This window comes from Pogona vitticeps, chromosome 5, assembly GCF_051106095.1.
Source record: "Pogona vitticeps strain Pit_001003342236 chromosome 5, PviZW2.1, whole genome shotgun sequence".
NCBI lineage: Eukaryota > Metazoa > Chordata > Lepidosauria > Squamata > Agamidae > Pogona > Pogona vitticeps.
Window position 1 is genome coordinate 187,257,884 of NC_135787.1, and position 6,283 is coordinate 187,264,166.

The window sequence follows — 6,283 nt, forward strand, 5'->3', positions numbered from 1 at the left end:
GTAAGTGGTTCATCACGACCAAGGTACACATTTTTAAAAGCAAGATGTTGCTAACAACGTCAAAGCCAGATTCTAAGGGAGGGTGCAAATCATAATCTCTACCCCTCCCTTGGTTATTGCCAGTAGATCCTACTACCACACTTCTCTGGAGCTATAAACATATCAGCAACAAAGTTTGGGTGTGACTCTATTTATAGCTCTGAAAATATTTCCCCTTTCTCCGAATTTCTCCTGGGACACTGAGGGAGGAGGAAAGGAAGGAATTCTTGAATTCTCCCATGATTTTGTTGAAAAACACATACAAAAAACTGTATACTTTCTTCTTATTACGTGCAGGACATGTAATAATGGGCTCAAGCTACAGGAAGCCAGATTTAGGTTGCATATTATTTATTTATTTATTTATTTATTTATTTATTTATTTATTTATTTATTTATTTATTTATTTATTTATTTATTTATTTATTTATTTATTGTATTTATACCCCGCCTATCTAGTCATTTCGACCACTCTAGGCGGCTTACAACATAAAGGATAACAAGTTCAAGAAAAATTTATAACAATTAATTAATTAAATGGTTATGCAAGATGGGAAAAACTTCTCCGCTGTCAGAGCAGTACAATAATGGAATCCATTACCTTGGGAGGTGGTGAGCCCTCCAACATGAGGCATTCAAGAGAAATTTAGACAACCACCTGGCAGGTATCCTTTGATTTGTATTCCTGCACTGAGCAGGGGGTTGGACTCAATGGCCTTATAGATGCCTTCTAACTCAAAGATTCTATGATTATTAAAGCAGAAATAAACAAATCAAAGGTGAGTGCTAATGTTTTAGAACATCAATGAAGGAGAATGTTCCAAAATGCATTTTCGAAAGAAAATTGCCATACACCTGATTCTGCCAAAAGTGACCAATTTTAGCTCCCTTGACAAAAACTCTTAGGGCACTAAAACCCCAGTCCTGTCCCACTGGTCGATGCCAAAATTAGCACATGTGGTTAAAAGGTAAACAAGTCAGTTTGGATGTATACACTAATAGGTATTGAGTGTAAAAACAACACACAATTTGGCGGCTATAAATATGGTTGTGTCCTTATTTAATAATTGTAGTCATATTAAGTTGCTTTTTGTAGGTGAGGTTATAAACTCTTCATCAGACACTAGCTGGGCTCCTTGCCCGCTTTTGAGAAGTGGAGAGCCCTTAGTCTGAACCTCGTTTTTAGGGCTGTAGATGTGACACCCAATAAATCCTAAAGACTTCCAGTCCCCCCCCCCGCCCGCCCTTTCACCTTCGGTGTGAGAATCACCATGGAGGATGGGCAACCATCACATCCAGCGGTACCCTTGGAGAGCTTGAGCTTGCCGCCTCAGGGGACAGATGCTGAAGGAAGGGTTGTAGTGGCAGAGAAGGCCCAATGGCTTGGAAAGTCAGGGCACCTACCGTCCTGCTCTTTGGGCAAGTGAAGCATGGCTCACCTAATATATAAATTTTCTGCCAGCAAGCACAGCTGGAGCGACAAGATTGACTATGTAAGGATGGGAGTGTGGTAGCAGACTAGTTGGTTTTGTGCCTGGTGGGCTCATCCTTGTCCCACTGGTCAAAAGGGGTTCAGCTACCACAAGCTACATGTTGTGCCCCATGCCGGAATCTCCTTAGGCATCCAGTGCTACTTGGTAAGCTAGACAGTATTCTCTCCATACCCCTCTTTGGGCTACAGAAATATATGAATTTGGTTTTTAAAGCACTGGCAATCCTGTGGTTTATTTTCCTTCTCTTTTTGAATTGCAATAATCTTTCTAGATAGCTTGGTGAGATAGATAAGAGGTTAAGAGTTCAGTTCCCCCCACTGGGCCTCCTAGGAGAAGAGCCAACCTATGTAGCCCTGGGCAAGGTACATCGTCCTACAGCACCCCCAAAAGCAGGGAGTGGTGAGCTACTTCTGAGAACCCTACCTAGAAAACCCTTTCCAAGGTCACCCGAAGCCTGACTTGACGACGTATCGTTATTAATTAATCTTCTGAGCTGCTGTAGCTCAGTAGGTTGGAGCACCTAGCTGGGAGTTCAAATTCCCAGGAAGAAGAACCAGCCAAGATGAACTGGAACCCGAATGGTTAATGGAGTGATGTGCCCTGTGCAGTCTTGGGAAAGTTGGCATGCCGGTGCCCGGTTGTCTTCAGAACAAAGGACTGAGATTCTGGGAAGGGTAACTGTTAAGTCAAAATCAAAATATTTGCCCACTTTAAATCTGCTTCTCTAATTATTTTGACCATCTGCCACGGACAGAAGAGTTATGTATGTTTTGAAAATGCACAGAGCTTTTTAGTAAGTTCAGACACTTTGCAAATTTTGTTTTCCTTTTTTTAAATTTGCGTACCAGCATAGAGGCAAAGTTCAGTCCCTGGGCTGGTCTGCACTTCTACATGAAATAAAGATCCGTAGCATCTTGTCCTCTGCCTCAGGCGGCCAAACACTGTCAGCGAGCCCTGGCACCAGTAAATCTGTAGATGGATTTTGCCCTCAGTTTCACCAGCTGCTGGATCTGTTCATGAAGTCATTGGAATATTATTCACGGCAAACCAACAAGGGCAGATTGAGGAGAATTTCTCTGCTCATTTCCTCCTGAATGGCTTAATTAAGGATATGTTGGCTTTTTGTTAAATGTGAGTTTTGTGAGACACATGCACGCACATGGATGGACTAAAGCAAAAGGATGATGCCTGGATAGGGAAATGCAACACTCATCCCAGTCTGTTTTACCCTCCTTTTGATTTCAAAGAATCCACAGTGGTCAGACGTGCAGTCTTACTCCTTCCTATTTTGAAGCCTCAAAAGGAGGCACATTGACAGTCTTAGAACAAGCCGTAAGACAGGGGTCTCAAACATGCGGTCTGCGGGCCATTTGCGGTCTGCCGGATGATAGTTTGTGAACCCCGCCTTGCCTGCTCCCCCCAAAGCGCCCATGTGTCCTCTGCTGTCAAGAGTCAAAAAAAAACCTCACCTCGCTCACCGGCTCTTGCCGAAGACAGTGTCTCTTGCACCTCCACCCGGAACTGCAGTTCTGGATGGAGGGTGCAAGGGCAGCTGTCTTGGGGGAGAGCTGGCGAGCGAGGCATGCTGCTGGCCCTTTTCCCCGAGCAGCCGCTGTGCGATGCCTGAGAGCAGAGCTCACTCCTGGTCCATCCTCGAAGAGCACCTCCAAGCCGCCAACATCAGCTGCCGCCGCCTCTTCCAGGCAAGCGGCTCTCTGGCTCTCTTTCTCTCTCGGCACCCCAAGCACCAGCCTGGCCAGTGGCCGTCTCAGCGCCCAGTGGTGCTTCCTCCTCCGCCGCCTCTTCGTCCTGCTTCAGCCGCCTTGGCTCTAGAGGATGCCTGGGCTCGCCTCGCAAAGTTTGATCCCCTGTCGTGGTAGGGGTAGCTGCTGCTGCTGAGTGCGCCCTTTTTTTGAGGGGGGCCCTCAGAGGAAGGTTGCCGGACTTCCGTGTGTGTGTGTGTGTGTGTGTGTGTGTATCCATGCGTGCACCTGTGGGGGGCCCAACCTGTTCTGTTTAATTTAGCAGGTACCGATGGGGGCTTTTCTCCTTTGGCAAGGTGATTCAGTTTGGTTTTTTTTTAATTATGTCATGCCCTCCTTTCCCCCACTAGGCAGTCGCTGGCGCTCCCTCCCTTCTCCGCTTCTTCGTCCTGCTGCTGTTGGTGGTGGTAGTGAAGAAGGAGCCAGAGGGGGTCATGGCTGGTGATGAGGGCTCACGTGCCCCTCCTCCTCCTCGGAGCCCCAACCGGGCTAAGGAAACTCTTGGGCAGCTTCCTCGGGCTCTTGCTCCGCTTGGTGGAAAATCTGATGTGGCGCACCCTCACCCAGACTCTGCCTCCAGCGGCCCCCACATAAATTGAGTTTGAGACCCCTGCCGTAAGAAGTTTCGTGAAGCTTAAAAGCTCCAGTGATCTAGCACAGCTTACTCCTCCTGCCATTCCCCAGAGGATAAACACAGAGGAGGGAAATATCTGTTGTAGACGATAAACATATCTCAGGATTTTAAAAAATTCTCGTATGTTTCCAGTTTTCAGATGTTTGTGCCATAATTTACAGCACCATCCATGCACAAGGGGGACAGATCCTTATGGCTGAGGGAAAGCTCACGTTTTGCAGCAGTACTACAAAGTGTTTAGTGGGGAGGAACCTTAAAGGGGGAGATGGCCCCATACATTCCAAAGAGAGGTGAGCGTACTCAGGAAGTACAGAAGGTTGAGTAAATGTCAGGGGAAGGAAAAACGGGATAGATTGCCTGTCTTGTACACGGCAAAATTTAATTGCAGTCTTCCTTGTATCAGTTTAACACTTGCAGCTTCCTCGAAATGAATGCCAGGAAATTTAAGACACACCAAGCTTATTTGCCAAGCTCATGGGCCGTATAATAAAAGGGGTGCACTTAGCATTCCCTCTCTTGTTGGCTGTTCTTTGTAAATCTCCTGCAGGCCATTTTTCTATCTCCACCCTCCATCTCAGAACCCAATAAAGGAGAAAAGCACGCTTCTAAAGTCTGCTGCTGTTTGTTCAGTGTGTGTGAGAGAGCAATCCTTTCCATGATACCTTGGCCTTTTTCCTTACCAACCCGACTTAATCTGAAGGCACCGGCCAAGGAATCTATTTTGCAGCTCCTACCTGGGTGACTTCAGTTCACAAGCATCTCAAGTTCATCTGAGAGCAAGGGTGGCGGTTCTTTGGCTTCCAAGCCCAAGTTATTTAGGGCAGAAAACAGTTCCTTCCCTAGGAACGAGGCAAGGATGGTATTCGTCAGTTTAAAACTTCATACTCCACCCATACTTAGAGATGAGATTAACTCCAAACAGCTGCTGTGTTCTGAACTCTCAAAAGGGACATGAGATCTTTAGTCCGCCTTTCCTAATTCTGTTTCCCTTTTGACTGCCGTTACCAGAAACTGTTGGCATTATTGGTCTGTCAGTATTGACCAATTATATAATTGTTTATAGTGAAGTTTTATGACTGCGGTTGTTCAGTGCCATCGGTTTGAATATACAGTTTTCAAACATTCCATGGTGTTTTCTGTTTCGTTAGCCCTCCCGGGTTCCTTTTGAAAATAAGATATAAATCTTTTCGAAAGATACAAATAAACTTCTGCGATGTTTTGTTGATACCCGATGGCTTTAGAGGTCATAAAAAAATTATAATATAGGATGGAACTGCCCATAAGAACTTGATGCACAGCCTTGAAGATGATGTATCATCAAAAGCTTGTTATTTGTTTGCTTTTGTTTCTGTTGTGTTCTTAATGTTCGATTGAAGGCATCACCTACTCCTGCATGAATATACGTAATGTTGTTTGAGAAGAAGTTGCCGTGTTAGTCGGTGCTATCATAACAGGCCGAAACCAAAAGAAAAATACAAAATAATGAAGACAAAAATCATTGTGGCGTATTAAAGACTAGCTGCTATATTTTAATGTGGGTTTTCATGGACAAGTCTGCTTCGTCAAACATCAGAGTGAGACTACAGGGCAAATATTTATACATGAATTGTTTCCTGGGCACAAGTTGTTGATAGCGTGGCATTTTCAAGACCTCCATTCCTCTCCCAGGAAGCACTGTTTTGTTAAAGAAAAAATGACAGTGATTGGCGGCCAGATTAATCCCAAGCAGGGAACAACGCAGTAATGAGTACAGTGGACCCTCGACTAACAGACGGCTTGACTTACAGACTTTTCGAGTTACAGACTTCTCTGACCGCAAAATTTAGATTCGACTTGCAGCCAGAGAATCAACTTACAGACCAGAAAAAAACCAAAATGGAACAAAAATAGAATAAAAACTGCCAGTTATGGGATTAATCGGTTTTCAATGCATTGTAGGTCAATGGAGATTCGACCTACAGACTTTTCGACTTGCAGCCACCGTTCCAATATGGATTAATTCTGTAAGTAGAGGGTCCACTGTATCTCTAATCACCAATGGGGCTTGTGAGGTGGATGTAGTTAGTTAGGAAGGAAATACAGCTGGGAGATACAGCAAATACAATATAGGATGTAGTAGCACTGTTAACTTCACCACAGAGAATATGAACTAGATCTCTTTTAAGCCAGCTGTGTATATTATTTGTGAAGTTCAGTACTTTGTAGAGAACACGGCTGTGTCTAGGAATGTTTCCAAATAATACTGAGAAAGAGAGATTGCTTTAAAAGCTACAAATTGAAAGGTAGGGTTTGCAGTCCCCCAAATCTGATAGTTTTCTGTACTCCTACGCAGCAGTCGAAACCAGACCAAAATG